This window comes from Hyperolius riggenbachi, chromosome 9 (assembly GCF_040937935.1).
Source record: "Hyperolius riggenbachi isolate aHypRig1 chromosome 9, aHypRig1.pri, whole genome shotgun sequence".
Classification (NCBI taxonomy): domain Eukaryota; kingdom Metazoa; phylum Chordata; class Amphibia; order Anura; family Hyperoliidae; genus Hyperolius; species Hyperolius riggenbachi.
This window is the reverse complement of record NC_090654.1, coordinates 25,234,371-25,259,480: the sequence shown is the minus strand read 5'-3', so window position 1 is coordinate 25,259,480 and position 25,110 is coordinate 25,234,371. Positions and strand designations below refer to the sequence as shown.

The window sequence follows — 25,110 nt, the reverse complement described above, 5'->3', positions numbered from 1 at the left end:
TTGCTTTTTCCATTGACTATCATTGAAACGCGAAACGCCGCGGTCAGCCCTGAAAAAGCACCGAGGAGCTTCAAAACGCAACTCTCAAAAACGTGGCGTTAAGTGTGAGGGCTCATTTCCACTATCGCGAATTTGCATGCGTTTTTCGCAAGCAAATTCGCATAGCAATACGAGTGAATGGGACTGTTTCCACTTGTCAGGATTCCTTTGCGTTTTTCTGTGCATACCGCTATGCGAATCGCATACAATGTATTTAATAGGAAATTCGCATGAGAATTCATGCAAATTCGCATGCGAATTCGCATAGAAACAATGGAAAATCACACCAGCACTGCCATGGTTAAATTCGCATACACCGTCATCCATTTTTTGCATCCGCATGCGATTTTTTACCGCAGCGATTCGCACCGCACAAGTGGAAATGCAGCCTGAAAGGTAAAATGAAAGTCTATGGACTTTCATTTTACCATGGAAAGCGCAAACTACGGGCGTGGCGGTAAAACGCCGAAAAATCCCTCTAGTGTGAAATAGCACTTATTGTTTACAATATTCATTTAGGCCCGGAACCCACAGGAGCGCTTTTGGCAGCGTTTTGGCAGCACTGCGATACGCTAGCAGTTTGCCAAAACGCTGGGCTAATGTTAATGGATGGGGCAACTTCCACAGGAGCGTTTGCGTTTCCCAGAAACGCAAACGCAGGACCTGCAGCATTTTGGGAGCGTTAGCGCTTCAATGCAAAGTATTGAAACGCTAGCAGAAACGCTCAGCAAAACCTAAACTGAGCGGTTTTGCTAGCGTTTTGCGGTTCAGCACACTGTAACAAAATTAAAAATAATTCACAGGACCAATCAGGATAAAAACGCAAAACGCTACGCACCCGCTGGGCAAAAAAATACAATGTTGCAAAACACGACCAAAAACGCGCATGAATCCGCTTGCAAACCGCTCAGACAAAACGCTAGCGGTTGCGTTTTGCGTTTGCTGATTTCAGTGGGTTCCAGGCCTTATAGATGATTTAGTCAGTGTTTGCCCATTTGTAGAATCTTTCCTCTCCCTGATTTACATTCTGAAATGTATCCCCCTGATGTTGACATCTTTAGTTCTACTAGATCTTCTGTACGGAATGTTCCTTAGGGCTGCTGCACACCACGAGAGCTTTTAAAAAGCTAGAGAACTTAAAAGCTCTTGCTAATGCAATGTTATGGGGGATTTTTACAAAATCACATCGCTCCAGTGTGCGCACATGCAGCAGGAGCTTTTAAAATTACAAAGCGCTCAGAAAGGCTCTTCGGGTGTGTGCACCAGAGTTCTATGAGAGTTCTATGCACAGAGGGAGATTCTGGTTGCTTGGCGGTTAGAAAAAGACGTTATTTCCCACAATGCAATGAGGTTCACAGACAGCAAACTGTCAGGACCATGGTCATGACATCACATTGTGGGAGGGATTTCACCACAATATCAGCCACACAGCACCCCTGATGATCTATTAGAAAAGTTAAGAATTTCTCATGGGAAAGGGGGTATCAGCTTCTGATTGGAGTAAATTTCAATCCTTAGCTTAAGTTACTCTTTAAGGCTGACGTTTAGGCGCAATGTTGTTTTTGTTTAACATGCATTTAGTAGATTATGAAAACTGAAAATGTTTTTTTGTGTAAATTTAAAATGCAGTTTTTTGCAAAATACAAAATGGAAACACCAGCTGTGCCAATTTCCAGATCATCATTTTCACCTCAGCAACCGCCAGCTGCATGCTCACTCCCCTTCCAACCCCCCCAACTCCGTGGCAGTCTGAGGACACGCCTCCTGGCTAGAGACTGGAAGAGACTGGACATGTGTGACGTCACGCGCTGGCATGCTATGCGCCGGCAGCGTGTATAGGGCTAATAGAGCGGTGGAAGACAGACGGGCACCGCGACACAGGACAGGTAATGTATAAATGCACATTACAGCACATATACATTACATACACACACATTGGAGGAACAGCGTTGGGGGTTTTGTCGCTCGTTCCGATATCGCTCGCTGTTACTGCCGCGCACCTGATAGAGCAAGACGGCCCTACATCTTGCAGCATAACCGACTGATTAATGCGACCAATTTCGGCCCGAAATTGGTCACATCGTCGATCGGACGTGTACTTGGCGACACTGATTCTCATCCAATTCCGATTATAATAATTGAATCGTATGGTCGGGTCAATTGGCCGTCAAGTCCCTTGATGTAAAGCTACCTTAAAGTGGACCTGAACTCTTGCTTGGGACAGAAGGGAAACATAGAGAAATGCACCCCGTATGAATTTAGAGCGTTTACCCTGTTTAATTCCCCCTTATTTGTGTCTAATCACAATTTGTAATCTAAACTCTTCCCTGTGTCACATGACTGCCATGGCAGAGATGGCAAAGAAGCTGATTTGAAAGCGCAGGATGTTAACAATATGTCTGCTTCCATGAATCAGGACGTGGAAACAGTGCAGATTTATTTTAGGATTTGTATCAGCTGTAACAAAGAAATGTTTTTTGCTTAAAGGTTATTATGCTATTATGTATCTTTTAGAGCAGAGAGGAAGTTTTGAGTTCAGATCCGCTTCAAAACACTTGTAATAGCCCGTTTCCACTTGTGACGCATGCCTCTGCTAGACGCGCGGCGTCACTTCCGGGTACGCAGACGAATCCCATCAGCCGTGCCATGCTATGGGATTCGCAGTCTCCTGCACCATTTTGGAAGGTAATGTCGGCCGAATCACTAGCACAAGCGATAGCGATTCGGGCCGGTGGCGCCATTCTACCCTATGGCAGAATTTCCCAGCATGATTTGCCTGTGGGGAAACTCTGCTGATTCAGCGCGGAAACCGCACCAGTGGAAACCGCACCAGTGGAAACCGCACCAGTGGAAACCGCACCAGTGAAAACAGGCCCTAAGTGCTTGAACAGATGAAAAACGCAGTAGCCCAAGATCAGAGGTGCAGCTAAGGTTTTTGTGGCCCCAAGCAGACTGTAGGAAGTGGCCCTATCCTGCGGCGCGGCGAAAAATGGGTGTGACTAGCCCACATAAGTGGGCGTGGCCATGACATGTGGGTGGAGCTGGAGGGCGGATTGGGGCGGGGCTGTTTGGGGGGAAAAATGGATGTGGGGGTGATTGAGCCGAAAGATTGGCGTGGCCATGACATTGTATGGGCGGAGCTTAACCGTAGCACAGCAAATATAGCCAACTATGACCATTAAATAATAAATGCAGCAACAGTTACCCAAGACACCAGAAAATAAACAAACAGAATTTGGGCCACATTTCAGCAGAAATCAAGCGCAATTTGGGCCACATTTCAGCAGAAATCAAACGCAATTAGGGCACATTTTCAGCAGAAATCAAATGCAATTAGGGCACATTTTCAGCAGAAATCAAATGCAATTAGGGCACATTTTCAGCAGAAATCAAACGCAATTAGGGCACATTTTCAGCAGATATCAAACGCAATTAGGGCACATTTTCAGCAGAAATCAAACGCAATTAGGGCCACATTTTCAGCAGAAATCAAACGCAATTAGGGCCACATTTTCAGCAGATATCAAACGCAATTAGGGCACATTTTCAGCAGAAATAAAACGCAATTAGGGCACATTTTCAGCAGAAATCAAACGCAATTAGGGCACAGTTCAGCAGAAATCAAACACAATTAGGGAACAGTTCAGCAGATATCAAACGCAATTAGGGCACATTTTCAGCAGATAAACGCAATCAGAGCTGCAAAAAGAAAAGAATTTACTCACCTGGCAGGCTGGCACTGGCAGAAGTCTTCTCTCCCCGTCTCCTCTCCTGGCCGGCTCCTCAGGCGCACAGTTCCCACGGAGCTCCCTCCCTCCTCCAATCTCCCGCACTGATTGAATGCAGGGCTACGGGAAGATGGCCACCCGAAGCCCTGTACTGGGGACATAAAATAGTCTCCAGAGCAGGGCTTCAGCGGCGGCCATCTTCCCGTAGCCCTGCTCTGTTCTGCCAGCCCCGCAGGGCTGCGGGAAAACAGTGACGTCACGCCGATGTCACGGAGCCGCCGAGGCCCCTAAGACCTTGAGGCCCCAAGCGGCCGCGTGGTCTGCTTGGTGCCTCGCGGCGCCCCTGCTCAAGATGACTCTATATGGGAGCTGAATAAACATTATCATTCACTCGATGTAGTAAAAACATTACATGCAAATGTTTATCCCTAAGGGCCTGTTCATACTTGCTGCGTTTGTAGAACGCGTATAAATTCAAAGAAACGCAAGTTGAAAAACGCATGCGTTTTTCTTGCGTTTGAATGCGTTTTCTATTGCGTTTTGCACAAACACGTGACCCAGGGGAAAAAAAAGAATTATGGGAACCGCAGAGGAAAACGGACGCTAAAAACGCAATAGTACGCGTTTTTGATACGCGTCCATAGACTTTCATTGCGTCCGTTTCTATGCGTATCGCACAGAACTGCGTGCAGCAATGCGGATGAGAAACGTATGCGTCTCATACGCATACATGTGAACTACCCCATTAAAAAGCATTACGAGCCGTTTCTATGCGTTTTTGGTACCAGTACGCGTTCCCTGAAAACGTCCAGGAACACGCATAGTCTGAACAGGCCCTTAAAGGACAACTGAATTGAGAGTGATATGGAGGCTGCCATATTTATTTCCTTTTAACCACTTAACGACCAGCCGCCGCCGCAAAACACAAACAGCCGGCAGCGATCAGACCCCCCCCCCAGCAGGACATCCCCCTAGTGGGGAAAAAAAGGGGGGGGGGGGGAGTCCGATCGCCCTGCGTGGAGGCTGATCTGTGCTGGGGGCTGGAGAGCCCACCCAGCACAGGTCATAAAAAAATCAAGCGGTTCTTAAGTGGTTAAACAATACCAGTTGCCTGGCAGCCCTGCTGGTCTATGTGGCTGCAGTAGTGTCTGATTCACACCAGAAACAAGCGTGCAGCTAATTCTTGTCAGATCTAACAATAATGTCAGAAACCCCTGATCTGCTGCATGCTTGTTCAGGGTCTAGACGATGGCTAAGGGCTTGTTTCCACTGTTGCGACGCGATTTCGCCGGCATTCCGACTCTTGTAAAAACGCATGCGGATGCGTTTCCACATGCGTTTTTACCCGCGATTTCGCGTGCGATTTCGCATGGCAGGGTGCCATGCGAAATTAACCATGACACTGCCAGGGCAAAATAAAATTGAAAAAGGTGCGAAATCGCACGCGAAATCACAGGTAAAAACGCATGTAACAAACGCATGTGTTTTTACTATTAAATACATCAGCGGCGATTTGCATGCATTCCACTCGCAGGCGAATTCGTTGGCTCTTTTGTGCGTTTTTTTACCGCTGAAAAAAACGCACCTCAACAACGCTACAGTGGAAACAGGCCCATCCACTTGCATTACATGTGCGAATCCGCATGCGTTGGACGCATGCGGATTCGCGATAGTGGGAACGAGCCCTAAAAGTATTAGAGGCAGAGGATCAGCAGGACAGCCAGGCGACTGGTATTGCTTAAAGTTGACCTGAACTCTTGCACAGGACAGAAGGAAAACCTAGAGAAATGAACCCTGTATAGGCTCATACACACATCAGACTATAGTCTTTGGAAAATGAAAGATCACAGACCAATCTTACCCCCTTCCATGTAGTATGAGAGCCATACTCTACACAGTCTTTTCTATGGAGCTGAACTCCACATCAGACAGAAATCTTTGCAAGATGCTGCACACAAAGATGCTGTACAGACACAAAAGATCAGTATCTGCAAAAGATCTGTTCCTGCCAAAGATCCATTCCTGCAAAATGCATTCATAGTCTATGAGATCTGCAGATCATCATACACACCTTGTTTAACCTAACTGGCGGTTAATTTTTTTTGCCAAATAGGCAAAAATCCTTTTTTAAAAAAATGTTTTTTTGTTTCATGTAAAGCAACCAGAGTGGTAGCTCCATGAAACGCCACTAGAGGGCGCATGTGTCCCTCTAGTGCGATCGTCGCCAGCATCAATAGCAAACAGGGGAACGCGTATATAACGCGCTCCCCTGTTTGGCTTCTCCTGTCGCCATGGCGACGATCGGAATGATGTCATGGACGTCAGCCGACATCCTGACGTCAGGCGCCTCCGATCCAGCCCATAGCGCTGCCCGGAACTCACTGGTCCGGGCAGCCCAGGGCTCTGGCGGGGGGAGGGGCCTCTTCTGCCGCTGCGTGCGGGCGATCGCCTCGGAGCGGCGGCGATCAAGCCGTGCGTGCGTCTAGCAAAGTGCTAGCTGCGCGCACAGCACTTTCAATGGCGCAAATCGCCCCACCAGGGGCTGAGATATCTTCCTGCGCGGCATAGCCCGAGCTCAGCTCGGGCTTACCCGCCAGGAAGGTTAACAGACATTCATCTGCAGATCAGATCCACCATGATGGATTTTCAGATCTGCAGATGATTGTCTGATCTGCAGATTAATGTCAGTTAAACAAGGTGTGTATGATGATCTGCAGACCTTATAGACTATGAATGCAATTTGCAGGAACAGATCTTTGGCAGGAACCGATCTTTTGCAGATACTGATCTGTTGCATGTGTACAGCATCTTTGTGTGCAGCATCTTGCAAAGATTTCTGTCTGATGTGGAGTTCAGCTCCATAGAAAAGACTGTGTAGAGTATGGCTCTCATACTACATGGAAGGGGGTAAAATTGGTCTGTGATCTTTCATTTTCAAAAGACTATGGTCTGATGTGTGTATGTGGCCTAAGTATTTAGAGAGTCTAGCCTGTCTAATACCCCTCATCTGTGTCTAATCACAAGTTGTAATTTGATCTCTCCCCATGTCACTTAACTGCCATGGCAGATAAGCTCATTTGAAAGCACACAATGTTAACAATATGTCTGCTTCCATGAAAGCAGGAAGTAAGCAGGAACTGGGGATTTATTTTAGGATTTGTATCAGCTGTAACAAAGACTTTTTTTTTCTTTAAATATTATTATGCTGTTGTTTATCTTTGAGAGCAGAGAGGACGTTCTGAGTTCAGGTCCATTTTAAAAGGAAATAAATATGGCAGCCTCCATATCCATAGCCACTGAGATTCGTCTGTTGTTAGCTGTGGATACGGGAGACGGCAATTCTGTTTGTGACCGGTCCTTTTTGGGGAGTTTGATTTTGCGGCTATCCCTGCAGTAGGCCATCGCCGCAGAGCAAGGCAGACATCTGATGTCTCCGTTCTCTCGGTTCGGGGAGGCAATTAGCAGAAACATTCTCTGGGCCACTTCCAGCAGCTAAAATGACTTCAAACATGTGAGGAAAAAAAAACTATTTTTAATTCACTTTATTAAAGAGCTGCTATTGTGAGTGGCCTGTCATTAAGCTGCAAATCTTCCAGAGATTCCATTACAAAGATGAGCTATTCCCCGACATGCAGACAGCTGCCGCACCAGGAGAATTCATTATATTATTTTTAAACACCTTATTAAAGAAGCGTCCCGGGGCCCTGACCTTTACTGATTACCAAGAAGCTCTCCAGGATCAGATGTGACCAGACTGTGAACCAGACGTCCTCTCTGCAGCATACAAGCAGACAGTGGCGTAAGTAAGAAGCTTGGGGCCCCAGTGTGAGTTTTACATGGGGCCCCAAGCACTGTATTGATATGGAGCCCCAAAACCTACCAAGAACAACTGCAATGTCAGAGAGGTGTAAGCAGAGGAGGGGATAGCTGCACCATCAGAGAAGTGTAAGCAGGGGAGGGTCGGGCCCAGTATCAGAGATGTAAGCAGGGGAGGGTCAGGCCCAGTATCAGAGGTGTAAGCAGGGGAGGGGACAGCTACAGTGTCAGAGAGGTGTAAGCAGAGGAGGGGATAGCTGCACCATCAGAGAGGTGTAAGCAGGGGAGGGTCAGGCCCAGTATCAGAGGTGTAAGCAGGGGAGGGTCAGGCCCAGTATCAGAGGTGTAAGCAGGGGAGGGACAGGCCCAGTATCAGAGAGGTGTAAGCAGGGGAGGGTCAGGCCCAGTATCAGAGGTGTAAGCAATGGAGGGTCAGGCCCAGTATCAGAGAGGTGTAAGCAGGGAAGGGTCAGGCCCAGTATCAGAGGTGTAAGCAGGGGAGGGTCAGGCCCAGTATCAGAGGTGTAAGCAGGGGAGGGACAGGCCCAGTATCAGAGAGGTGTAAGCGTCAGGCCCAGTATCAGAGGTGTAAGCAGGGGAGGGTCAGGCCCAGTATCAGAGGTGTAAGCAGGGGAGAGGAGAGCTGCAGTGTCAGAGAGGTGTAAGCAGAGGAGGAGACAGCTGCAGTGTCACAGAGGTGTAAGCAGGGGAGGGGAGAGCTGCAGTGTCAGAGAGGTGTAAGCAGGGGAGGGGACAGCTGCAGTGTGAGAGAGGTGTAAGCAGAGGAGGGGACAGCTGCACCGCTAGAGAGGTGTAAGCAGAGGAGGAGACAGCTGCAGTGTGAGAGAGGTGTAAATAGAGGAGCGGATAGCTGCAGTGTGAGAGAAGTTTAAGCAGAGGAGGCGATAGCTGCACTGCTAGAGAGGTGTAAGCAGGGGAGGAGACAGCTGCAGTGTGAGAGAGGTGTAAATAGAGGAGGGGATAGCTGCAGTGTCAGAGAGGTGTAAGCAGAGGAAGGGATAGCTACAGTATCAGAGAGGTGTAAGCAGGGGAGGGGGCAGCTGCAGTGTCAGAAAGGTGCAAGCATGAGAGGGGACAGCTGCAGTGTCAGAGAGGCGTAAGCAGGGGAGGGGACAGCTGCAATGTCAGAGAGGTGTAAGCATGGGAGGGAACAGCTGCAGTGTCAGAGAGGTGTAAGCAGGGGAGGGGACAGCTGCAGTGTCAGAGAGGTGTAAGCAGGGGAGGGGACAGCTGCAGTGTCAGAGAGGTGTAAGCACGGGAGGGGATAGCTGCAGTGTCAGAGAGGTGTAAGCAGAGGAGGGGAAGCTGCACCATCAGAGAGGTGTAAGCAGGGGAGGGGACAGCTGCAGTGTCAGAGAGGTGTAAGCAGGGGAGGGGACAGCTGCAGTGTCAGAGAGGTGTAAGAAGGGGAGGTGACAGTTTCAGTGTGAGAGAGGTGTAAGTAGAGGAGGAAATAGCTGCAGTGTCAGAGAGGTGTAAGCAGAGGAGGGGAAGCTGCACCATCAGAGAGGTGTAAGCAGGGGAAGGGACAGCTGCAGTGTGAGAGAGGTGTAAGTAGAGGAGGGGATAGCTGCAGTATCAGAGAGGTTTAAGCATGTGAGGGGACAGCTGCAGTGTCAGAGAGGTGTAAGAGGGGAGGGGACAGCTGCAGTGTCAGAGAGGTGTAAGTAGAGGGGGGGGGGGGGGGCAGCTGCAGTATCAGAGAGGTGTAAGAGGGGAGGGGACAGCTGCAGTGTCAGAGAGGTGTAAGCAGGGGAGGGGACAGCTGCAGTGTCAGAGACGTGTAATTAGAGGGGGGGACAGCTGCAGTGTCAGAAAGGTGTAAGCAGGGGAGGGGACAGCTGCAGTGTGAGAGAGGTGTAAGCAGGGGAGGGGACAGCTGCAGTGTGAGAGAGGTGTAAGCAGAGGAGGGGATAACTGTAGTGTGAGAGAGGTGTAAGCAGGGGAGGGGATAACTGTAGTGTGAGAGAGGTGTAAGCAGGGGAGGGGACAGCTGAGAGGTGTATTTAGAGTAAGAAAACAGTTTGTTAAGGATTAGCACTATTCAATGCATATATAGTGCTGTTCATTACCAGCATAGAACCACTGAAAAGCTAATAAGATGGATGAAAGAGGACCCCTATTGGGCCCCTCTGGTCTAAGAGCCCTGTGGTGGTTGCAACCTCTGCATCCCCTATTGCTAAGCCACTGCAAGCAGCATGCAATCAGCATACAATCAGAAAATCTTATCATGCAAACTTGAAGGCTCAAAGAATAATGACCCGTACCCACTTCACGATTTTTCCGATGAACAGTGATTTTTTTTTGAGGAACGAGTATTCATTTCCACAATCTCGTGACTTATATATATATATATATAGGCATGATTACACAAATGACGCTTAGCGAAGCTTGGCGATAACGACCGCCATGGCGTAATGTATCATTAAGATCCCACATCAGTCCAGCGCAAAGTACCGCAATCGATTGACGTCACGTTCACACCCGTTGTGTGCCGGAAACCTCTGAATGCAATGTTCCACCTCCTTGTTGTGCCTGCCAGAACCCAACCCATCATGGACCACATCATTGGCTCTCCTCTCCCTTTACCATGGCAACAGGACATGTTGCTCAGCTATAGCTGCCTGTATGAGCTTGTGTCTGGGAACTGTCGCCCTGGCTATGAGGTCCCCAATCAGTATGGGCGACTGTCACGGTGCCTGTGTATGTACCTCCACAGACTCAAAGATAATAGAGCACCGCAACAGAATCAGAGACAATAAAAAAACATTAGCCTCGGGTTAAAGTATAAAAAGCAAAAATCAGATACTTACTTCAGTAGAGTGGATGCTCCAGAGGCTTCCCACGTCCTCCTCGAAGACCACCGATCTGGCGCTGGGACCCTCTGGAGATTTGCGTTCATGATCCTGTCCATGAACGGGCGTGGTCGTACTATGCAGGCGCAGGACACCTTGTGATTGGGCAGTAGCACAGAGTCGCTAGGGGTTTGCAGGAAAAGTCGAGGCTGGTCGGCTCCATGTTACTGTGCAGATGTCCTGTACCTGTGCAGTGTGGCCACTTTCACTCTTTGACAAGCCCTTGTTGAAGAGGTTTTGGGGTCCAAGCGCTGGATTGGTGGAGGCGAGGGAGATTATCCAGAGGCTTCTCTCTATTAAGTATATGGGGCACTTTTTTCCGCTTAAAGAGAATGTCCGAGGAAATAAAAAAAAAATTCTACTTTCCTCCAGCCAGGTCGGCATCTTCTGTGCCTGCAGGAGTGAGCGAATCGTGTTCGAGGTTGGCATCTGCAACGTAGGGGGACCCGGGACGCCGGAGCTGCGGCTGGGGATATATCGGTAGCCAGGGGCTGGAGGAACCCCCCCCGGGTAAGTATAACTTGTTTTTTCATTTTCCCCAGAAGTGTCCTTTAAGATAGACCAGTGCAAACTTGGTTCTACAGCTGTTCGGGGACTACAAGTCCCACAATGCATTGCGGGAGTCTGACAGCCACAGTCATGATTCATAAAGGTTAATGCATTGTGGGACTTGTAGTTCTTTAACCTCCTTGCCAGTTATCCCGAGCTCAGCTCGGGGTAACCTGCGCAGGAGGATTTCTCAGGCCCCGCTGGGCCGATTTGCATAATTTTTTTTTATTGTACGCAGCTAGCAAAGTGCTTACTACGATCGCGGCCGCTCGCCGCCAATTCGCCGCTACCCGCCGCGCCGCCCCCCACCCCCCTCCAGACCCCTTGCGCAGCCTGGCCAATCAGTGCCAGGCAGCGCTAAGGGGTGGATCGGGATTCCCTCTGACGTCCATGACGTCGGCAACGTCATCCCGCCCCATCACCATGGCGATGGGAAGCACAGCAGGAAATCCCATTTTGGACGGGATTTCCTGCTTACTCTGATCGCCGGAGGCGATCGGAGTGGGTGGGGGGATGCCGCTGCTCAGCGGCTATCATGTAGCAAGCCCTGGGCTTGCTACATGATTAAAAAAAAAAAAAAATTTTAAGTGCTGCGCTGCCCCCTTGCCACGGGAATTGGAACGGAAAGGGGGTTAACAGCTGGAGGGCCAAGTTTGCAGATCACTGAGATAGACGTCAACTTCTCACATAAAGGTATTTCTACACCTGCTGTGCTGTCAATTATTACGCTGAGGCTAAGAGACACTTCTGGCTGCCAGAAACCGCAGACTGATTCCCGATCGATTTCAGCATGAAATCTTTTGGGAATCGGCCTCGACGTGACACCATCTCGCTGCCCTCGGCTGCATCCCCCCAAATGTTAGATGGACCCCTGGTGCCTGTACATCAATACTTTAGCTTTCTGCTGTCTCCTGAGTGTCCACTGTACTGTTGCACACTTCTTCCTCACTGGCGTCCCACGTGCAATATGCCGGCGGCCACTTGGGGCGCCAATGAGGAAGAAGATTGCAAACACAGTAGCAGACACTCGAGGACAGCGTGACACAGGTAAAGTATTACTGTACAGGCACCAGGGGGTCCATCTAACATTTGAGTGAACGCGGCCGGGGTTTGCATTTTCGCCATTATCGCTTGTGGTTACCGTCGAGCACTGAATCGAGCACGTCTGCCTAAGATTTTCCAGCATATCCAATCGATACATGCGACTAATTTCAGCTGCACCGATTTAATAATTATCGAATCAGATAATCGATCAGCCAACCAAGTCGAGAGATGTATCGCCACCTTTAGGTCTTGTTCACATCATAAATCGCTGACACCAGCGTTTTGCGATTTTGTGTGCGATTTTTTTTTTAGCACCTCCCGACACTTACCTGCGCGGTAGCAAATTTTTGTAAAGCGCTTTTCTAAACGCTTTTGCAGAGCGATTCGATTTTTCACTTCCTGACATTAGTCAGGAAGTGAACTCTTTGACCCGGAAAAGAATAAACACAATGTATTTATTCTTAAAATCGCTGGGGGAATCGCTATACAAAGCGTTTTTTTCAAGTACTTTGCGATTTCCCTATACCTTCCAATGAGCCAAAATGCTCAGAAAATGGCACAGGCAGCGCTTTGGTGAGCGGATCGGAATTGAACTGCTCAGCACAAGCGCTTTTAGAGTGATTTTGAAAATCGATGGCGTTTAAAAAAAGCCGAAAGCGCCCTTAGTGTGAATGTCTCAGAAACAAATACATATACGTGATCTTTTCTAACAGATTATCAGCAAGGGAAAAACAGTGTTTGAAACTGAAATGCAATCAATCATACACCTGGGGAAATACCGCTATGAAATGCCTTGTTGGATTAATCTTTATAGGAACGCGCTCTGCTATGCTTCAGTCTGCGTTACAACAACGCCAGATTCACTGGACCATTATCGCGAAAATCGTAACGTTTAAAATGCATGTAAACATTTGTATATGTTTACATGCATTTTAAATTTTACGATTTTTGCGAAGAAGTAGGTTTCTTCCAAAGTGGATCGAGCCATAAATTACTTTTCTTCTATGTTGCTGTCTTTTACAGTAGGTAGTAGAAATCTGACAGAACTGACAGGTTTTGGACTAGTCCCTTTCCTCATGGGTGATTGCCATGGTTTTGTTTAGTTTCAAAAGAACCTAGTAAATGGCTGTTGCTCCGTCCAACTGCCAAAAAAATTGTTCAGTAAGCACGATGGCTGTCCACCATCATTGTATAAATCCTTTTCATCGAATGTCTTTATAAAGACTAAAAGCCTTGCTGAGAATCTCCCATGAAGAGATGGACTAGTTCAATACCTGTCAGCTCCATCAGATTTCTACTGCCTACTGTAAGTGACGGCAACATATGAGAAAAGACATTTATGGCTCATTTCACTCGGATAGAAATATACTTCTTATTTGTATACATTTACATGTATTTAACATTTTATGATTTTCACGATAGTGGTCCTTTTAAGGACAACTTTTCAACAATACACATTGCCTGGCTGTTCTGCTGATCCTCTGCCTCTAATGCCTGGTACACACCATGCAATTTCCCATCAGATAGATGGGTTGAATCGATTATTTCCGACAGGTCTGATCTGATTTCCTGATAAAAAAAAATCATTAGCGTTCACCTTATTACATTTAGCCACAGACCCTGAACAAGCATGCAGCAGATCAGGTGTAGTGACTGAAGTCTGACTATATTAGCTGCATGCTTGTTTCAGGTGTGTGATTCAGACACTACTGCAGCCAAAGAGATCAGCAGGGCCGTCAGGTAACTGGTATTGTTTAAAAGGAAATAAATATGTCAGCTTCCATATCCCTCTCACTACAGTTGTCCTTTCAATCAGTATATGCATACAATAGAGGCTTGTAATCTGCAGGGCTTATGACAAGCAAATAAGTACAAGCTTCATATGCACAGAATATTGTATAGAGGCCATATGGATGTATTGTTAGGTCTGTATGCAGATGTGGTCAGCTACTGAACATACAGGATCTTCTCAAAAAATTAGCATATTACGATAAAGTTCATTATTTTCTGCCGGGTCGTGCTTAAAAATGAAATCTTCATCTCCATAAAGCTTTTCAGCAGATGGAAGCATGAGCCCACTTTTGAACCAGAAACAGCGGCAGAAGCGCCTGGCCTGGGCTACAGAGAAGCAGCACTGGACTGTTGCTCAGTGGTCCAAAGTACTTTTTTCGGATGAAAGTCACTTTTACATGTCATTCGGAAATCAAGGTGCCGGAGTCTGGAGGAAGACTGGGGAGAGGAAAATGCCAAAATGCCTGAAGTCCAGTGTCAAGTACCCACAGTCAGTGATGGTCTGGGGTGCCATGTCAGCTGCTGGTGTTGGTCCACTGTGTTTTATCAAGGGCAGGGTCAATGCAGCTAGCTATCAGGAGATTTTGGATCACTTCATGCTTCCATCTGCTGAAAAGCTTTATGGAGATGAAGATTTCATTTTTCAGCACGACCTGGCACCTGCTCACAGTGCCAAAACCACTGGTAAATGGTTTACTGACCATGGTATTACTGTGCTCAATTGGCCTGCCAACTCTCCTGACCTGAACCCCATAAAGAATCTGTGGGATATTGTGAAGAGAAAGTTGAAAGACGCAAGACCCAACACTCTGGATGAGCTTAAGGCCGCTATCGAAGCATCCTGGGCCTCCATAACACCTGAGCAGTGCCACAGGCTGATTGCCTCCATGCCATGCCGCATTGAAGCAGTCATTTCTGCAAAAGGATTCCCAACCAAGTAATAAGCGCATAACTGAACATAATTATTGGAAGGTTGACTTTTTTGTTTTAAAAACACTTTTCTTTTATTGGTCGGATGAAATATGCTAATTTTTTGAGATGGGAAATTTGGGTTTTCATGAGCTGTATGCCAAAATCATCAATATTAAAACAATAAAAGGCTTGAACTACTTCAGTTGTGTGTATTTGAATCTAAAATATATGAAAGTCTAATGTTTATCAGTACATTACAGAAAATAATGAACTTTATCACAACATGCTAATTTTTTGAGAAGATCCTGTATGCCCATATGTGGCAGACAGATCAAAAGCCCATCCTCTCATTATATTGGTCCATAGATAGAGATAGGCCGTGGTGTCTCCAGCTTATTTTTTTTTTTTGTTGGGGGGGGGGGGGGGGGGGGACTAATAGGAACCATATCTAAACATCTAAACATCACAAACAGAAGTGTACACAGAACAGGCTTTTGAGAGCAGATTGCCCAGATGATGGTGCTATTATGGACAAAAAGCTACCTACAGATGCACTTGGCTATTTTTCTGGTATGCTTTAATCCTTACTCTCTAGCAAGCTGCTCCTGTGTGGACAGGTCACAGATAAATCATTCCAGCCCCCAGCCTGTGTCTCCCGGCTCTACAAGCCAGGGGAGGGGGAAGAGTAAAGTGGGAGAAAAGCTATGCCATAAATTCACTAAGCATTACTGCATTCAGTAATGTAGAAAACAGAAGATTTTACTGCTAACCTTGCCCAATGCCAATAAACTAAACCTATTACCGCACTGAAAAGCAAAATTACCAACTAGTGAGGTAAAAGATTGATTTGTGCAGTAAATACCTCAAGAAATGTCAAGAAATTGCAATTCACAAAGATGAATGCATTCCATAATTCAAGCAAAACTGTATGGTATTTATCTCTAGATTTGACCAGCGGGTAACTCACACTCTTCATGTGGTAACATTGACAGATTTAGCATACAGCCAATAGGGAGAGCCACACAGCTCTGCTTCTCACCCACTTTGGTCCGATACCATGGAGGGCAGGACTTCAGTCTGGCAGAGCAGTAAAAGGTTTTTCTGCATCCCGTTAGATGTGAATATCAGTATGCTCTTATACAGAAGAGCTCCCCCTGGTGGCTTCAGCACATCTAAAGAGATTCCAGGGATGCACTGCATAGAAACACTTGCCTCATGCACACAGACTCACAGCTTGCTGTCTGACCTGCTACACAGCTGGAGAGACTTCCTGAGCAGGGCTTAGTGAATTGAAGCATGTTTGCTCAGTAAATTACCGAACTTATACCGCCTTCGGGGAAATCTTAAGCCTCATCTACACGGTACAATTTTCCATCAGATCGACCGGTGATCTGATAAGAAATTGTATCGTGTGTAGACATCCAAATTGTTTCAGATCAATTTTGTGATAGATTTTGCATTGATAAGTACCCAAAATCTATTGTAAAATCTATTGCAATCCAATTGGCCTGATTGGAAATTATCTAATAGATCCGATCTGTAGGAAAATTGTACCGTGTAAATGAGGCTAAAGTGAATTTGTGAAAAAAAATGTAAAATATTGAATGCTGTATTTTACCAGCCTAAATTATTTTACAGAACTGCCCCTAGTGAATTGGGGCCATTGTGTGTGTTAGGGCTGGTGCACACCAGAGCGGTTCTGGAGCATTTTTAAAAATGCTAGCTGTTTGAAAACCGCTTGGATGATGTATTTCAATGGGATGGTGCACACCAGAGCGGTTCGTTTTTTCCACAAACGCAAACTCAGGGGCTGCAGCATTTTTTAGATTTCTGAGGCGTTTCTGCCTCAATGTTAAGTATAGGAAAGTGGAAAACCGCTCTGAAAAACGCTAGATCAGAGCGGCTTTCCAGGTGTTTTTGTTACAGAAGCTGTTCAGTAAAAGCTTTACTGTAACAAAATAGGAAATCTGCTACACAAAAACGCTCCAAAAAACGCTAGGCATGTTTAGAAAACCTCTCTCAGGGCCCATTCACACTTGCAAAACGCAAAACGCTAGTGCTTTTCACAGGCGATTTTTGGCGATTAACGTGAAAAAAATCGCCATTTTTTGCAATCGCGTTTAGCGCTTCTATAGCACTAAACGCGAACGCCGGAAAATCGCCTGAAAATGGTGCAGGCTACAAATTTGCGTTTGGTGATTTGCGTTAATCACCGGCAAAACGCCCAAGTGAGAACGGGCCCATAGGGTTTTATTGCTGTAGCGTTTTAAAAAGCGCTAGCGCTTGAGCGTTTTGCCGAAATCGCCGGCAAAACACTCAAGTGTGAATGGTCCCTAAACATGCCTAGAATCGCTCTGAAAATTTGCTTCTAAAACCTCTAGCGTTTTGCGGATCTGCTAGAGGTTTTTGGTGTGCACTGGTCTGGCCCTTATTCCTTATCTTAGTAGCTAAGCATTGCTGGAGACACCAGCTTGTACAGACAGGAAGTTTCGAATGAGGTTTATTATCCTGATTCAAAACTTCCTGTCTGTAAAATACAAGCTCTCGTTTATTGGCTAATTTAAAAGAAAAACAGTAAGCTTCCAGCTTGCTTCTTCAGACTCTGTTCCTGTCGACTGACAACGGAAGAACATACAATGAAAATGAGGTAGAGATATTTTTTTTTCAAATATAAGTGTCATCCAGATGATTACAAGGGATCTTGCAAGGATTGTGAGGTATTTATGGCAAATAGATAAGACCCTTGGTTTACTGACTCTATCCTGTCCACTGCACACTGCTGGAGCCTGGAGACAGTTAGGTCCGGTTCACATTAGCAATTTTTTTGCCGATCCAGCCGTACGGATCCGGCCATCTAGATCTGGGAAAAAGGTCAGTTTTTTACAGCCAGTGTGCTGTAAAACATCCGTTTTCATAGGTTCCTATTGTGCTGCAAAACCTTCCGTTCCGCTGGGCACAACGGTCCACAAAATTAGGGTCTGCAGCATTTTTTTGTCCTTGTAACACCACCTCGCCTCCCCCGGTCGCAGTCCTCCTAATGTTTTATGTTCCCCCCTCAGTGCCTGTGCAGTTATACTTTACCTGTCCGCTGTCCTCATTCTACTTCTGCACTTACACCCCCATGTGGTTGCCAGCTGTATAGCACATGGGAAGGGTTATAGCATCAGCCAGGGGTTCCCGTTGTGTTCCTTATTTGCAAATATTACACGCCGTGTTACTGCCACACACCGCATCAAGCATGTTGGCCCGAGATTTTCCAGCATGTCAGATCGATACATGCAACCAATTTCCACCCAAAATTGGTTGAATTGTTGACTGGGCATTCTCTTGGTGGCACCGATTTTCATAAAATTTGACAATAATTATCGAATCTGATGGTCAATTGGCCGCCAAGTCTGTAGATGTATGGCCACCTTTACAGTAGGAAGTACATATCTGACAGATCTGGAAAATCTAGCAGATCTGATGGAGTAGTCCATCTCCTCATGAGGAAATCTCAGTTTTCTTCATTTTTAAAAGCATTTACAGAATAGAAGTTGCTCAGTCTAACCGTCAAAATAGTGTGCAAGCAAGTAGGGAGACTGGCCTGTATGTTTGTATAGATACTTTTCAGGGAGTGCTTTTGTAAAGCAAAACGGAAATACTGAGACTCCCCCATGAGGAGAGGGACTAGTCACTAGTGCATTTTATAGTGCATTTTACTCTGGGAGAAATGTACTTATCACATAGATTTTAAATCTTACAAATTTTCCTGATAGTGATAATTTACGGCAAATCATAAAATGCACTGCAGAGCTCATAACAGCCTAAAATGCATAGAAGTAAAATGTTTCAAATACAGCAGGGTGAACACATCTGTACTGGACACCTAAGGCCAGCGTTTACTGCTCCGCCCCCATCACATAGCATCGCAACACCAAAATCTACATTCATATGACCCTGCAGCAGAGTGCGCTGACCGGGTCATATGCTTAGCTCCGCCCCCATACACACATGCCCGTCGCCCAGTGACGTACTCTCTGCTGGACAGGAGGTATGTCACTGGGATTTCCAGCTTCCCCATCGTATTTGCGTTATTCCGTGCATGCACGCTGCACAACCGCCACCAACGTATTTACATTTTCTGTATCGCCCATTGACATGCATTCCATAGTTGCGGAAGTGCGATGGTAATGCGCTGTTGACTATGTGGTGGGCCGGCGGCGTATCCGGCACTTCCGGTGCAACGCAACGTGATGGGGTTAGTGTGTTAGGACTTATAGACTTTTCTGTTGCATTATCCTGCGTGCATCAAAGAAAGAGGCATCGTTTAAAAGGGGCCTCAAGCTTTTATTGTGTCTGTACTGGATGTACCAGTATCTGCATTGTAACGAACCATTGAATTATTCATTTAGTGACCACCAGGACTCCTCACTGCCTGCCTGACCCTCTACTGAACTCCTCACTGCCTGCCTGACCCTCTACTGAACTCCTTACTGCCTGCCTGACCCTCTACTGAACTCCTCACTGCCTGCCTGACCCTCTACTGAACTCATCACTGCCTGCCTGACCCTTTTCTGAACTGACCACTGCCTGCCTGACACTCTACTGAACTCATCACGGCCTTGTCTGACCCTCTACTGAACTCATCACGGCCTGCCTGACCCTCTTCTGAACTCACCACTGCCTGCCTGACACTCTACTGAACCTCACTGCCTGCCTGACACTCACCTGAACTCACCACTTCCTGCCTGACACTCACCTGAACTCATCACTGCCTGTTTGACCCTCTACTAAACTCCTCACTGCCTGTATTGACCCTCATCTGAACCTCACTGCCTGGCTGACCCTCTACTGAATTCCTCACTGCCTTCTCCGATTGTCATTTGAAATCATCGCTTCCTGCCTTACCCTCTACTAAATTCCTCACTGTCTGCTCAGACCCTCTTATGAACTCCACACTGCCTGCTCAGACCGCCAACTGAACTCCTCACTGCCAGCCTGACCCTCTACTGAACTCCTCACTGCCTGCACCATCCCTCTTCTGAACCCCTCACTGCCTGCCTGACCCTCTACTGAACCCCTCACTGCCTGCCTGACCCTCTACTGAACTCCTCACTGCCTGTCTGACCCTCCACTGAACTCCTCACTGCCTGCCTGACCCTCTACTGAACCTCACTGCCTACCTGACCCTCTACTGAAATCCTCACTGCCTGCACCGACCCTCTTCTGAACTCCTCACTGCCTGCTCAGACCCTCTTCTGAACTCCTCACTGCCTGCTCAGACCCTCTACTGAACTTCTCACTGCCTGCCTGACCCTCCATTGAACTCCTCCTCACTGCCTGCCTGACCCTCTATTGAACCTCACAGCATGCCTGACCCTCTACTGAACCTCATTGCCTGCCTGATTCTCTACTGAACCTCACTGCCTGCCTGACCCTCTATTGAATCTCACTGCCTGCCTGACCCTCTATTGAACCTCATTGCCTGCCTGACCCTCATCTGAACTCCTCACTGCCTGCTCCGACCCTCATCTGAACTCCTCACTGCCTGCTCCGACCCTCATCTGAACTCCTCACTGCCTGCTCCGACCCTCATCTGAACTCCTCACTGCCTGCTCCGACCCTCATCTGAACTCCTCACTGCCTGCTCCGACCCTCATCTGAACTCCTCACTGCCTGCTCAGACCGCCTACTGAACTCCTCACTGCCTGCTCAGACCCTCTTCTGAACCCCTCACTGACTACTCAGACCCTCTTCTAAACTCTTCACTGCCTGCCTGACCCTCTACTGAACTCCTCACTGCCTGCTCCGACCCTCATCTGAACTCCTCACTGCCTGCTCCGACCCTCATCTGAACTCCTCACTGCCTGCTCAGACCGCCTACTGAACTCCTCACTGCCTGCCTGACCCTCTACTGAACTCCTCACTGCCTGATCAGACCCTCATCTGAACTCCTCACTGCCTGCTTAGACCGCCTACTGAACTCCTCATTGCCTGCACCGCCTTCATCTGAACCCCTCACTGCCTACTCACATCCTCTCCTGAACCCCTCACAGCCTGCTCAACAAAAGTAGCCTGTGAGTATGGGCCATAAGACCACTAGACCAGCAAGGTATTCCCCTCCCTTTCTCTAACCAGCAACACAACCTGATAAAGTACAGACCAGGTTATGGCCCATACTCACAGGCTACATTTGTGGCCTGTCGCTAGCACACGGGAGAGTGTGCGCGACAGGCCGGCGACAGCTCGTCGCCAGGTCCCTCCGCATATACACGGCGGAGGGACCTGGCAACTGATGCGGGGAAGCTGTCGCTGATGTTCCTCCCCCCGCCGGAAGCTCACAGTATTCCCTGCTTGTTGCTGTCGCTAGTCCGCATGCCCACGCGGACTAGCGACAGGCGATTGACCGCGCCAATCGCCTGGCGACAGCAGCGACAAGCGACGGTTCGGGGTGCGCGCCCGTGTTGCGCCTCATACTCACGGGCGACCTGTCGCCGCAACGCGCGCACGCCGTGTGTTGCGGCGACAATTGTAGCCCGTGAGTATGGGCCATAATACAACTGGACAAAGCACCAGGAACAATGGTGGGAAGGTCTCATGACACATGAGAACTTAACAGTTGAACCAAACCCTAACCATACCTAAAAGACACCATCAGAGTAGACTTCCCCTTTAAGTCTGGCAGATTTGAAGAGGAGAACAGCTTTTGGGCATCTAAGTTAGTGCATTTATGACCTTCCATGATTGTTGCTACCACCGGCAACCCATCCAGGAGATGACATCATCACTTTCACTTAGTTACATGGTTTATTGATCAATAAATTAATTTATGAATCAGACCAATGCTGTCATCGGTGGTAGAGCAAAGCCCATAGCGACAGGTCCTGCAACACCTCCAGCACCACAGCCAACTGCACCACCCACGTGTGCCCAACTGACCTGGTCCGGGTGGCTTCTGATTTCATGGGTCCCCTTCGGCCACCGGTTGCTCTGGGTTGTCAGGCTGTTTTAGGATGGGGAGGAATGGATCTGCTTTCACTGACTGCTTTTTGCATTCCTTGACTGAACTGCTGGACCTTGGCCAAGGCCCCCTCCCTTCTCCATCTCTCTCCCTGCCGACACTCATTGGTCAGCGGCCTCCAGTCAGGAGATCTGAGTCTCTAAGAGCCTCCTTTGTATGGCTGTCATTTGGCCCCATCGCTGAGCCCCTCGTGTGCACACCCACCATTGTGAGCCCCAAAGCATCTAGTTCCAACGCCAGCCCGGGGGATAATAAGACTGGCTCCAGGCTAGAGTTACACGAGGAAACGCCGGCCTGTTACCGTACGCTTCTGCTCCACTTCTGGCTACCTTTGTACAATTCAGCAAGGCAGTCTTCCAGGACCTGCTCTGTCCATTCATTCATTCATTTACCTGCTGGTCCTGAAAACTACACCTGTTCCCTCAGCAACATCGTACTTTACTAGAGTGATCGTAACTTCAAGCCATATATGCTGCAGGTTATCCCATTACTGACCTCTCTAGAGATCTGCAGAACATTGCTCTGCCCCTCCCCTCCTGACAGATACATATTGTATATATTCTGCAGATTATCCCATCACTGACCTCTCTAGAGATCTGCAGAACATTGCTCTGTCCCATTTACAGCCTGACAGATACATATTGTATACATAGCTTCCAACTGTCCCTTTTTCGGAGGGACAGTCCCTTTTTGGGAGCCCTGTCCCTCTGTCCCTTTTTCACCCTCATTTGTCCCTCTTTCACTGGCCTCTCTAGAGATCTGCAGAACATTGCTCTGTTTCCTCCAGACAGATGCATATTGTATATATTCTGCAGATTATCCCATAACTGGCCTTTCTAGAGATCTGCAGAACATTTCTCTGCCCCTCCCCTCCAGACAGATGCATATTGTATATATTCTGCAGATTATCCCATAACTGGCCTTTCTAGAGATCTGCAGAACATTGCTCTGCCCCCTCCTGACAGATACATATTGTATATATTCTGCAGATTATCCGATTACTGGCCTCTCTAGAGATCTGCAGAACATTGCTCTGCCCCATCCCCTTCCTGACATACATATTGTATATATTCTGCAGATTATCCCATTACTGGCCTCTCTAGAGATCTGCAGAACATTGCTCTGCCCCATCTACCTCCTGACAGATACATATTGTATATATTCTGCAGATTATCCCATTACTGGCCTCTCTAGAGATCTGCAGAACATTGCTCTGCCCCTCCCCCTCCTGACCGATACATACTGTATATATTCTGCAGATTATCCCATTACTGGCCTCTCTAGAGATCTGCAGAACATTGCTCTGCCCCTCCCCCTCCTGACAGATACATATTGTATATATTCTGCAGATTATTCCATTACTGGCCTCTCTAGAGGTCTGCAGAACATTGCTCTGCCCCATCTACCTCCTGACAGATACATATTGTATATATTCTGCAGATTATCCCATTACTGGCCTCTCTAGAGATCTGCAGAACATTGCTCTGCCCCATCTACCTCCTGACAGATACATATTGTATATATTCTGCAGATTATCCCATTACTGGCCTCTCTAGAGATCTGCAGAACATTGCTCTGCCCCTCCCTCTCCTGACAGATACTTATTGTATATATTCTGCAGATTATCCCATTACTGGCTTCTCTAGAGATCTGCAGAACATTGCTCTGCCCCATCTCCTCCTGACAGATACATATTGTATATATTCTGCAGATTATCCCATTACTGGCCTCTCTAGAGATCTGCAGAACATTTATCTGTCCATCTCCCTCCTGACAGATACATACTGTCAGAGCAGGGACAAGGTCCTCCAGCGCCCAAGGCTGAGACACCAAAGTGCGCCCCTCTATCCCTCCCACCCCAGCCGTCACACACTGATTCCTATTAGACTAAGAGGGCCACAGGGCCCACAACCTCCCCAACACCTTAATATCTAGTTATCTGGCTTGCAGTCACTGCTATGTATCCCCTTTTCTTATTTCTTTCTGCTTCATACACAATTAGGAATGACAGCTGAATGAATTGTGCGCCCCCTCCTACACTGCGCCCTGAGGCTGGAGCCTCTCCAGCCTATGCCTCGGCCCGGCCCTGCATACTGTATATATTCTGCAGATTATTCCATTACTGGCCTCTCTAGAGATCTGCAGAACATTGCTCTGCCCCATCCCCTCCTGACAGATACATATTGTATATATTCTGCAGACTATCCCATTACTGGCCTCTCTAGAGATCTGCAGAACATTGCTCTGCCCCTCCCCCTCCTGACAGATACATATTGTATATATTCTGCAGATTATCCCATTACTGGCCTCTCTAGAGATCTGCAGAACATTGCTCTGCCCCTCCCCCTCCTGACAGATACATATTGTATATATTCTGCAGATTATTCCATTACTGGCCTCTCTAGAGATCTGCAGAACATTGCTCTGCCCCCTCCTGACAGATACATATTGTATATATTCTGCAGATTATCCGATTACTGGCCTCTCTAGAGATCTGCAGAACATTGCTCTGCCCCATCCCCTTCCTGACATACATATTGTATATATTCTGCAGATTATCCCATTACTGGCCTCTCTAGAGATCTGCAGAACATTACTCTGTCCATCTACCTCCTGACAAATACATATTGTATATATTCTGCAGACTATCCCATTACTGACCTCTGTAGAGATCTGCAGAACATTGCTCTGTCCATCTTCCTCCTGACAGATACATATTGTATATATTCTGCAGATTATACCATTACTGGCCTCTCTAAAGATCTGCAGAACATTGCTCCGTCCCATCTCTTGCTGACAGATACATATTGTATATATTCTGCAGATTATCCCATTACTGACCTCTCTAGAGACCTGCAGAACATTGCTCTGCCCCCTCCTGACAGATACATATTGTATATATTCTGCAGATTATCCCATTACTGGCCTCTCTAGAGATCTGCAGAACATTGCTCTTCCCCTCCCCTCCTGACAGATACATATTGTATATATTCTGCAGATTTGTCTGTTCTGATTTGGACAGGTAGTATTTGTGTCACTAGCTAAATGTTTAGGGTTCCGGCACACTGTATAGTACAGAATGCCTTCGGTTTCTCAGTTATAGAGATAATCAGCATCATTGTAGTAAAGGGTATAAAGTGGTCTTTGTTTTCACATTATCCTCGCCTGATTCTGGCATTCGCTCCATGACGAAGTGCAAATCTAGGAACATTACTTAAAGGGTCTCCCCATTCAGAAGCAATACTTCAACAGTCCTCCAGCAGCACAGAGAATATCAGGAGAGGGGAGTTAGAGAAATGAGCAGAGTCATCCAGCAGCACAGAGTATATCAGGAGAGGAGAGTTAGTGGGAG

At 47.4% G+C, this 25,110-nt stretch overlaps 1 protein-coding gene across 2 annotated transcripts in view; it reads right to left on the bottom strand.

Moving 5' to 3' along the window:
- Positions 1 to 21,750, bottom strand: part of PAQR6 (progestin and adipoQ receptor family member 6) — a 54,760-nt gene extending 33,010 nt beyond the window's left edge. Inside the window, exon 1 of one of the 2 annotated variants that reach the window (XM_068252175.1) lies at positions 21,677 to 21,750. The gene's annotated coding sequence lies outside the window, so the exon portion shown is untranslated. Of the gene's footprint in view, positions 1 to 10,061; positions 10,138 to 21,676 lie in introns of those variants that run through there. The other variant, XM_068252176.1, reaches the window with a different exon arrangement.
- Positions 21,751 to 25,110: the final 3,360 nt, after the last annotated feature.